Genomic DNA, 11,908 nt, shown 5'->3' on the forward strand with positions numbered 1-11,908 from the left:
GTTTGTTTGAGAGGGGGCGTGGCCACGAGGAGTGTCAGCGGGGTTTGGAAATTTCCGCTACCGCAGTGAAGTCACGCTGTCTGACTCACATATATAACAGCTATAGCATAGTTTCAGCGGGGTAAACAGAAACATTAGAGCCCCGCTGACATATATATGTGTATATTTATGATCGTGTGCAAAAGTCAGAGACTTTTTTTCTACACTCTAAAAAAAAAAGATGGTTCTTTAAGGGTTCTTCAGTAAAGACAGTGGTTCTATATAGAACTATAAACACTCAAACACTCAATTTGCATGCTTAAAGGGTTCTTTGCATCATAGAATTGTTCTTTAGATTAATGGAGAATGTGTATATGGTTCTGTTCAGGGCCTTTTTTTAAAAAGGTTCTATATAGCACCAAAAAGAGCTCTTGTATTGTTACAAGCTTGACATCATAACAAAGCAGAACCCTTTTTGGTGCTATATAGAACCCTTTTTAAAAAGGTTAGACCCATATACAACACATTCTCTGTCAGATTCATGATGCAAAGAACCCTTTAATCATGCAAATGGTTCTTTGAATGTTCACAGTTCTATATACAACCACTGTCTGCACAAAAGAACCCTTAAAGAACCATCTTTTTGTGAGCCTAGGCTCTATATAGCAACAAAAAGGGCTTTTCTATTGTTATGATTTCAAGCTTGTAACCATAGCAGAACCCTTTTTGGTGTTAAATAGAACCATTTTCAAAAAGGCTCTACGCAGAACCATATACAACACGTTATCCATCAATCTGAAGAACCATTTCACCATGCAAAGTACCACTTACCCATTAAATTGTTCTAAATAGAACTCATGGTTCTAAACAGACAGACTGTCTTTACTAAAGAACCCTTGAAGAACCATCTTTTTTACGTGTGCATGTTTTTTCAGGAGATATTTCTGAGGTGATTAAATATACAGAAGTTTCCAAAACTGGAGTTCAGAAAACTGATTAAAAGCTACAGAGAAAATGTGCCTCCTAACAACCACCTGGAAGACCTGGTAGACCCCAGAACTGCCCCCATCAGATAAACAGCACTTAACGCTTTCATCTCTGAGAGAGAGGAGAAAATCAAGCTGCTTCAGATCTGAAAACATCCACAGGTGTTTCTGTCCATCCTTCCACTGTGAGAAGACGACTCAGCGCTGTGGGTCTGAAAGGATGTGTAGCTGTCAAGAAGAACCTCACTGAGAAAAGGAGACGGACACATCAAACAAAGAAGCTGAACAATGGACTGACCACCCCAGAGTCCAGACCTCAACACCACTGAATGTGTTTGATTACTTCAGAAAATGATCAACCAGCTTCTAAGACTGAACTTTGGAGGTGTGTCTGCAGATTCTTTGAGGAGCTGAAAGTGAGTCTCCTGAAAAGAATGGAAGCTGGGATAAAGGTGAAGAGTGACTCACTGAACAAATGTGATATTATTTGATTTAGTTGTTGAGGCTTCTGTGTAATTAGTATTAATTAATGATCTTTCCTGACACTGAATAGTGTCTGCTTAATGGTTGTTTTACCTGGAAATGAAATAAATGAAGAGTGGTCTCTGACTTTTGCACAGTACTGTAAACATAGAGGTAACTAATGTAGAGAATTGTTCTAAAGGCTCAGAGAGCTTTAAAGAGTGTCGGCTAATATAAATAATAAGGTGATCACATTCTACAACCTACACACTTAAAAATGATGGTTTTTCAAGGGTTCTTTTGTAAAGAAAATGGTTCTATATAGAACCATGAACATTTAAAGAGCACGTTACATGATTAAAGGGTTCTTTGCATTGTGAAAGGGTTCTATATAGCACCAAAAAGTGTTCTTCTACTGTAACAAGCCTGACATCATAACAATAAAAGGACCCTTCGTGGTGCTATCCAGAGTCCTATACAGAACCATCTTCAACACATTCTCCATTACTGAAGAACCCTTTCATTATAAAAATAACCCTTTAATCATGCAGATGGTTATTTGAGTGTTCTATACAGAACCATTTTCTTTACTAAAGAACCCTTGAAGAATCATAATTTTTAAGCTTGTCCTTTGGCTCCACCGTGTGGTGAAAATGTAGTGCTCACCTAAATAGAGCGTATAATGAAATATTCATTTAGAAGTTAAACGAAACAGTGTGGCAAAAATTTTCACAACTTACCCCTTCACTCCACAATAGCTGATCAGCTAAGACGTGTTTGGTGTCTGCAGTTGGTTCTTTAGTTCTGCACTGGAGCTTTGAGACTGATGTAACTAAGAAGTAGAATCCTCAGCAGTCAGCACTGTGCAAACTGCATTCCTAAACATAGACATACAGACAAAGTACAGGCTATATGATATTTCCTTCACTGCCTGACTGTCCTTTTAACGCTCAGTTGTACTTGGTGTGTCTCATAAGCGTATATGTGCTGTACAGGAGGAACACTGGGATAAAGTATCGCTAGAGGGTTTTTACTTGATGTTGACACAGTTTCATTGTGAAATCACCTGAATCTGGCGACGTTATATATATTTTGTTTTTTATAATTTTTTTTGAATTTTATGTTTACATTTGTACCAGTGCAAATTACATTTATTTACAATTATTGAATGTATCATTATTCCATGTTTTATATGCGTATGATCATATTGGAGTTTGTGAAAGCAATTTAGTTTGAGCAGTGCAGGTGTGTGTGTGTGATAGAGTAACCAGATATCCCTGTTTTCTGAGTCCCCGTTTTTGCTGGCCTGTCCCCATCGTCTGAAGATCCTGAGAAAGACCTGCAGCAGACAGGCAGACGTCTCGCGTTGTGCTTGTTTTGGCCAACAGAGGGGGCTGCTGCTGCTATGTGCTAACCACTTCTCCCACTGGCTCACCTAGTTTTTGAGCAGGCATGTCATTCTGGGGACCTTTCGGGCCAAAGTGCTGCGGAGATCAGCGTTTACCCTCATCTAACGCTCTGAATTCAGTTCGTTTAGACCCTGCTAATTAGCTGCTGAGCTGAATCAGGTGTGTTTAATGGAGCAGTGAGCTGAAGTCTGCAGTGTTTTTGCCTGCGAGGACTGGAGCCTGACACGTGTTTTAGAGAACACTGCTGTGTAAAACTCGACCAGAAGCTAGTAAGTGTCAAGTGAGGCCACAACATCACAGAAAACTTTTCAAGACACGAAGTAACCCAGGGGTTAAAGCAGGGGTGGGTTTACAGGACGTGAATCATACTACCAGGTGATAGGTGGGCTCTGATTTGTACAGGCATACAGTCTACTTGAATGTAGCTGCCATGCAATGTACAAATAGTGCATCATTGTTTTAAACTGTGTCACTTTTACAGCCAACCATAAGATAAGATAAGACAACTTTATTGCCCATTAAATGCATGAATTGTCTTCGGTAGTCTGGCACATAAATAGATAGACAAACACTTAAAACACTTAAAACACAGCAACAATGCACATGAACTATGTAGGGCGGTTATTTATTATCCGTATGTGACATATGGCATATCAGTTTATTACTACACCATAGTTTATTATAGTACCATGTTACCATGGTCAAAATACAGGAAAGTGGAACTGTCCCCGTTTTTATTTCGTAGATAAAAAACTTATAATGATATTTTGACTGCCAAACTGGAAATATCCAGGTTTTTCATTTCAGAGATCTGGTCATCTTACTATGTGAGGAGGAAAGGCAGTTCTTTCTTGGTCAGTCAAGGCTGTGATGGAGTACTCTGTGTAGGGAGCTGCCTGGCCCTTGGCTAACTGCCCCTGGAGAGGGGATACTAGGTAAGAACTACAGAAGTGTGATAGTACAGGACCTGTTTGTACTCAGTGAGACTACTGTTTGTTACAGAACATGTTTGTTCCAAAGCAGGAGAATGTAAGATGATGATTTTGTACCAATCATAAAGGGTTTCTTTGTGTAACACTAACTAATCATTAGGGACTACTATTATACTGTATTACAGTGTATTATCCTGTGTTTTGTTCTGTGCTTTGCAGATGGTTTGTATTGCATTAGCACTTCACTGGGTGCAGTATGTCTTATTTGATCAATAGCTAAAGGCTACTCGGTGTCCACCATGTACCCCGTTAAAGGGAGCCTTTTAAATCAGCACTAATGTCAGAGATGATGTAGTGATCTGTTGTCTCTTTTTGTTTATCTATTAAATATGGCATAGTTTTAAAATAATGGTTCAGCTATAATGTCAAATTTTATGTCTACTTCAAACGTAGTGGATCAGCCAAGACATGTTTGGTGTCTAAAGTTTGCGTCTTTGGTTTTGCGCAGAAGCTGTGAGACTAATGTAGCTAACAAATAAATGGAGCTTATATCTCACCAGTGAGCATCATCCCTGCTGAATAAAATTTCACATGGTCAAAGCTGGTTTATACTTGTCATGTGCTTGTTTTGTTGGTCACCCAATAGGGTCATGCTGGTTGACCAGCATAACAGCATCCAAAACAAAACCTTGTATCTCCATTTTTAACGTTGTTCAGTTGTTGACATAATTTGAAAATGCCTGTTGCTCTTTACATTGTGTGTAAATTTCATGATGAATGGACCAAAAGAAACGGCCCAAAATGACTTGGAGAAAAGTCTGGTTCTGTTGACTTACAGTAGAAGTACAGTATGTTTTTCTTCTCCTGTAAAGTTAAGATTTTAGAGATTCTGTTTTGTTTTGTTCTGATAACAGCAGTGTGCCATTTTTGCTGGTGACCAGCATATTGACTTCCATTGCTGCTGACCAGCAATCTAGAAAAACTAGTTTGTCTCTGATGGTTTGCTGACAACTTTCACTGTTTTCACTGGACACTGTTGCTGGCATTAATGCCATTGAGATGCAGAGGAACAAGCCTGACCTGAATCCCAGAGAAATCAAGCAAACACGGTTCCTTTTTAGCTTGTCTTCAGACCTGTGGAGGATATTCAGTAGCCCTCAACTATTGATCACATAAGAAACTACAGCCAGTGAAGTGTTAATGCTTACAGCGGGGGGGTGGGTGGGGGGGGGTGGGGTCATGGTTAGTGAACATGAACCATTTCTGAAGTACAAAACAAAACACATAGGATAATACACTGCCAAAAAAGATTCGCTAAAGTACAATAAATAAACACCGAATTTGAGAAAATGACTTAGTACCAGTGAAATTATCTGTCCATCCATCATTTTACTTGACATGAAATCTTAAAAGAAGAAAAATAAGTAGCTCTGATAAGAGTTTAGATGTTGGAAATAAGCAGAAAATGCTGTGTTTTTTTAGATCAAATTACTCAAGGTCAGACTTAATCCAGTGCAGTAATATTTGAAACACATTGAATTTTAGCACATAATTCTTAATTCAATTTTTCTGCACTCTTAATTGTAACACACTGAAAGAAGGCCAGTGAGGAAGGAAATACATCAGTAATTTAACCCTTGTGTGGTGTTGGGGTCTGTGGAGCCCATTTAAAATGTTTACCAAAAGAGAAAATGATGTGCTTTATTATTATTTCAACCTCAGATTTCTTGGTCTTTGAAGAACATATAAAATAACCCATTTTCAGTGTCTTCACTCTGTTCACCCCCCACACATTTATATTACACATGTGGTGTTGGGCTGAACCCACGGGGAGTAAAAGTGTGGAGGTGCTGTGTCCTTCACTCTGTTCTCCTCCTACATGGCCTTCTGTTAGTGTGTGTGTGTGTGTGTCTGTGTGGACAACATGGACAGGCTGCTGACTGGCTACAGCTGCTAAAGGAGAACCCTACGCTGGACACTTGTGATATTTTAAACATCTGGTATTTTTACACAAATTTTTATGACTGTATTGATTTAAAAAACAATAATGTGGTGGGTCCACCAGACCACTGAGTAACAAACACATCAACACCATAGTAGGGTTTAGTGGAAATGACTGAATCCTAGTGGAGTGTGATTATGCTGTTACTTGAAACAAGTTGGCTCATCTTGAAACAGGTCAGTTTAAACCCAGATTTCATTTAAAACAAGGCCTGAATCTCAGAGAAGACGTCTTGAAACAGGAAACTGATTTTACTGGCATCACAACAAGGACTGCAAGAGAAATTTCCCTCCACATTTACTGACCGCTGAACAGAGAGAGAGAGAAAGAGAGACATTGGACCACTGAAAAAAATGGAGAGAAAAAATTCTAAATGAAATAAAACCAAACCCGAAAAACAGGGAATGAAGAAACCTCAGCAGAGGAAAGTGAAGAGAAACTGGATGTTCTCACTCGCTGAGTCAGATACAGATACACAATAACAAAGGAGTGAAAGACAAAGTGACATTACTTTCCTAATAAACTGAGGTCACCAAGTTCAAGCAGTGAAAATCAAGGTGTCCCTTAATTTCCTGCTACACTGCAAAAAAAGTGGTTTACTCGTAAGGAAAATTGTCTTAAATCTAGTCAATATATCAAATATTCCTCATTTTAAGATTGTTGTAAGCTTATAATAAGATTATTTAACTTATTTCCTGATATTCTTTACTTGTTTTGAGTAATTTTATTAAGCAAAATCATCTTACTGTATTGGCAGATAATTTTGCTTATTGTAAGAAATATGCCTGAAACCAGCTAAATTATCTGCCATTATAGTGAGCTGATTTTTCTTTATAAAATTACTTTAAACATGTAAAAAAAGTCTAAAAATAAGTGTTAGAATCATCTAATATTCGTACAACCATTTTAGAATGAGAAATATTAGATATTTAGACTAGATTTAGGCTGATTTCTCTTGTGAAGATATCATTTTTTTTGCAGTGTAGGTGAATCAAGTTGGGCAAATTGCCATTATATATATATATATATATATATATATATATATATATATATATATGCCTTATGTGTTCTGATTCTTAAATCAAGCAACAGAACTTGAGTTTGAATCACTATCAAAAAACTTGAATGTAGCTTGTTTTATCAGTAAATTACTCAATTTTAAATGAGGCATAAAAAACATTTATGTTTAATATTTATGATCAGTTTAAGAATTCAAAGATAGAAAGTAGAAAACAACAAGATAGTTAATCTCATATTTCCAGATCTAAGAATTGAAATCTTGGCAAGCACTGAACAATTTGCAGTGTATACTGTAATACTGTAATATAGGCCCTAATGACAGGTCAGAGAAACCCATCATGACTGGTTTAAAATGATCTCATATTCTTCTGCTCTGCAACAAACAAGGCCTGTAACAAAGTCTCACTCAGTACAAACAGGTCCTGCACTGTCTAAACATTAAATCACATCATTTGTGTCCAGGATCTTGTAATAATAGCAGTGCAAGCACGTTAGCATGATAGCATGTAAGCAAAGCATCTCATCTTAAGGGCTGCTCTGTTGCTTTATTAGTGGGGGTAAAGTTTATAAGTCAAGGCTGAAAAACCCCATAGAAACCACTGTGTTTCTGTTGGTTCCTGGTGGTTTTGTTATGAGTTTTTAATGGGTTGATATCACAATGTAAAGAATCCTAATGGTTTAACAGGTGACCAGTGGCTTATTCTAAATGCAGTTAATGGTTTCCTATTAGGATCTAAAGGTGTTTTACAGCAAACTAGGGGCCTCGACTGAAAACCATTAAGTCAATTCTTATTAGAAAGGAAAATCATTGAGTTTCAATCATAATGGTTTCCAACGGGCCTCTTTCAGCAGAGTAAAGAAGGAAACCGTCAGATCCCACATTTACAGTAAGAGGGAGAAAGTGTCTTTTTGTCCACCAAACTATAACATTCAGTATTTTGGAACTAAGCAGAAACACGACCTGGTGTGTTTGTGACTGTAGAAGCCTCTGACTGAGCACTGCAGTTTCACCATCTATCCAGCTGCGAGGAAAAAAACTTAACTGCTGTTACAGATTCATTACTTTATTCCACTAACTTGCTAGTTAGCAAGGTAAAGGCCGCGCAGCTAGTAAGACCAAAAACATAAGCCACACACTCCAGTTTTACGCTAAAGCTATTGAATACTATGTATGACTTATTAAATTCTTATTTCTCTATTATATTTTTAATCCAGTTTAGGTTTAGAATATAATGCAATGGTTTAAAAAGCTACCTGTCTTCTTTATTTGTATCCTGAGAGTTTCCTTCTTCTTGCTTCATATCTGGCGCCCCCTTATGGAGGGCGTGCATCATTGCAGCTGGCTCTATGATGATTTTGGTCTTTAAAACAGAGCTAAATCATCACACATTTGCCCTCAAATCGTGTGGAGATATTAAGTAATATTTAATAGACTTGATTATGTGGTTTCTGACACTATACAACACACTTTTATCTATAAACATGGACGAACATACACCACATGGCTAAAAGCAGTAGTAGCAGCCACGGACAAGCCTGAATTGTGTTTGTTTTTGGTTTGAGGCAAGAGTGTGATGATTTAGACATGCTGTTAGCACAGTGCTAAGTAGTGAGGTGTAGGTTTCCATTACTTGTTAGTTTCATTAGCCTTGTAGCTCCAATGTAAAACTACCCTGCTGAAAAAACCCATAGAAACCATTGTGTTTCTGTTGTAAAAATGAGTTTGGGCTTTTTTAATGGGTTGATATCACAATGTAAAGGATCCTAATGGTTTAACAGGTGACCAATGGCTGATTCTAAATGCAGTTAATGGTTTCCTATTAGGTGTTTTACAGCGGTTTTACAGAGGCCTTTAGAGGCCTCGATTGAAAATCATTAGGTCAATTCTTATTAGAAAGCAAAATCATTGAGTTTCAATCATAATGGTTTCCAATGGGCCTCTTTCAGCAGAGTAAAGAAGGAGACCGTCAGATCCCACATTTACAGTAAGAGGGAAAAAGTGTTATTTTGTCCACCAAACTATAACATTCAGTATTTTGGAACTAAGCAGAAGCAGGACCTGGTGTCTTTGTGACTGTAGAAGCCTCTATTTTGGTCTCATGAAAAATCACAGCCTGTTTAGGACTGAGCACTGCAGTTTCACCATCTATCCAGCCGTGAGGAAATAAACTACATGCATGCAGCCTTTTCACATTCAAATTCTATTCAGTAGGACAGGATCTGTAATTACGGTGCTAAGTGCTATGGTGGAAAGAGAAACGCTGCTTTAAAAAGCAGTGGAAGTCTGTCTTCTGGTTGCTAACGGCTTTCAGGCCACCATGTGGTGTCTTTTATTTGTGCTGCATGATCCATTGAAAGCAATAAAGCACATTTTTGGACTTTTTTTTAAAACTTCTCGTGAAAGACACGTTTCTTTAGATTCAATTGAGGAAGCTCTTGCTCAAAGCTGCTTCCTTTTTGATTATACTGTAGCTGAATGTGTGATCGGTGTGATGTGGTCTTCTGCGTGAGGAGAAGGATAGACTGTATGGGAAAAGTTCTACATATCAATTATAAATGAAGTGGCAGCGCTCTGTGAAAAAGTCTGTCTTTGTGTGCTGCAGCCACACCTGCACTTCATTCCCCGCCTTCAAAGTGTAGCTTTTGAAATCCAGGTGAACTCTGAGAGAACTGTACAAGATGTGGCTGCAATAGAGAGTTTAGATGTGTTTTTTCCATCGGGAGCTACAGTAAGTGCCTCTCGACCTGTCTTATGTTACAGAACCTTTTTTATCTTGTGAATGCAGGTCTATGTAACATAGTAGTCCATCAGAATGATGTGCTGGACTGATGGACAGGAGAGTCTGCATTGAGTTCTCTGTAGGCCTCTCTCACTTGTAGGCTTTGTCTATTGATTGTGTTCACCTTCTCTTACTCTCTCTGAGAGGCAGTGCTCTGCAGAAGCTGTTCAGGGTCAGCAGGTGGAGTAGAAAAAGACTGATATATGTAAATGAGCTCTGTTCTAATTGGCTGCCCTGTATTACGCCTCATTCAGAAAGCAGTCGAGGCTGAAACATTTCTTATAACTTCAGTGTGAGTGGGCGGGGCTAAACTGCTGTGTAACTTAGGTGTATTCAGTGTTTGGTAGTAATTATCGGGATTCCATTTGCATAATGCTAACTGGTATCTATGCACTTTCATTCACTGTTAGCAACATTAGCATTTCTGGATGAACTATTCCTTTCACTGCACGTAGTTCATAACGATTGTTGGCTACTCTTTCCTATTAGCTACTCGTTTCTCTTTGCATGCTTGAATGGTTTATGGTTTCTGAGATGCTGATCAATTCTAGGCCAAGACCAACTTTACAGGAGAATAATTTAGTCCAAGACTCTCTAAACCCTCCTATTGTCTATTATATTTAGGCTCAATTTGACCCAATTTTATGTTATCTCTAAATAAATGACTAAGACATTTTTTTGGCTTCAAATTTTATGACTAATTTAATGGAGATGACAGAGTTAACATAAAATTATGATGATATGTTTTCAATTTTCTGTATAGATTTTATACGCATCTGTGATTTTGGGGGTTAATTTGAATAAGAAATATGTTTTACACAGCTAACACACATATGTTTTGGTTCTTTTGGATGATATTGAGGTCAATTTAACATGCTATTTTATAATCTTTAAGAAACTTCCCTCTGCTTTAGGGCCCTAACCTAACAGAACCGCACCTGTAGTAGTGAGAACCACGGATAGTTCACACCACATGAAGGAGGGGAACAAAATTGGACCCTCAGCACACATGACAACCGGAGAAAAATCATTATTAATTATATTCATTGTTACATATGATATCTTTACTATGAACAAGTGATTATAATATGAGGATTAACTAATTAGCTGTTCATAAAATCTAAAATCTGTATGTGTGATTTGCACCAGGACAGATTAAATGTTCTTGCTTTGGTAACAGCAGTGCATGACCTGTAGAGGGAGACAAAAACTTGTCCTGAGAGCGACACCTCAGTAATAACTGGACTCTGCAGTGACTGTTGGCTATACAGATGTGAAACAGGGTTTACACCCATCAGGCATAACATTATGACCACCTCCTTGTTCAGCTCCACTTACTATATAGGTGCACTTTGTAGTTCTACAGTTACAGACTGTAGTCCATCTGTTTCTCTGCATACTTTGTTAGTCCCCTTTGACCCTGTTCTTCACTGGTCAGGACCCCCATGGACCCTCACAGAGCAGGTACTATTTGGGTGGTGGGTCATTCTCAGCACTGCAGTAACACTGACGTGGTGGTGGTGTGTTAGTGTGTGTTGTGCTGGTATGAGTGGATCAGACACAGCAGTGCTGCTGGAGTTTTTAAACAGTGTCCACTCACTGTCCACTCTATTAGACACTCCTACTTTGTCAGTCCACCTTGTAGATGTAAAGTCAGAGACGATAGCTCATCTGCTGCTGCACAGTTTGTGTTGGTCATCCTCTAGTCCTTCATCAGTGGTCACAGGATGCTGCACACAAGACGCTGTTGGCTGGATATTTTTGGTTGGTGGACTATTCTCTGTCCAGCAGTGACACTGAGGTGTTTAAAAACTCCAGCAGCACTGCTGTGTCTGATCCACTCAGACCAGCGCAACACACACTAACACACCACCACCACGTCAGTGTTACTGCAGTGCTGAGAATGATCCACCACCCAAACAGTACCTGCTCTGTGAGGGTCCATCGGGGTCCTGACCAGTGAAGAACAGGGTAAAAGGGGGCTAACAAAGTATGCAGAGAAACAGATGGACTACAGTCTGTAACTGTAGAACTACAAAGTTCACCTATATAGTAAGTGGAGCTGATCAAATGGACAATGAGCGTAGAAACAACGAGGTGGTCGTAATGTTATGGCTGATCAATGTAAACTACATAGATGATAGTTTGGTCTGATTTAATTAAGGAAATAAGCTGATCACAACCTCATTCTGTGAGGTTTATTACTTTTGCCTTTGTGATTACAGTTGTAAGAGTTCTAAAAGAGTCTCTGTGGGACAGCATTGTTTATTGCAGCAGTACTGTAATTAATGTAATGTACTTTTTAAAAATGTATTTTCTGATTTTTTAAAAATGGTTT

This window comes from Colossoma macropomum, unplaced genomic scaffold (assembly GCF_904425465.1).
Source record: "Colossoma macropomum unplaced genomic scaffold, Colossoma_macropomum, whole genome shotgun sequence".
In the NCBI taxonomy this organism is placed as follows: domain Eukaryota; kingdom Metazoa; phylum Chordata; class Actinopteri; order Characiformes; family Serrasalmidae; genus Colossoma; species Colossoma macropomum.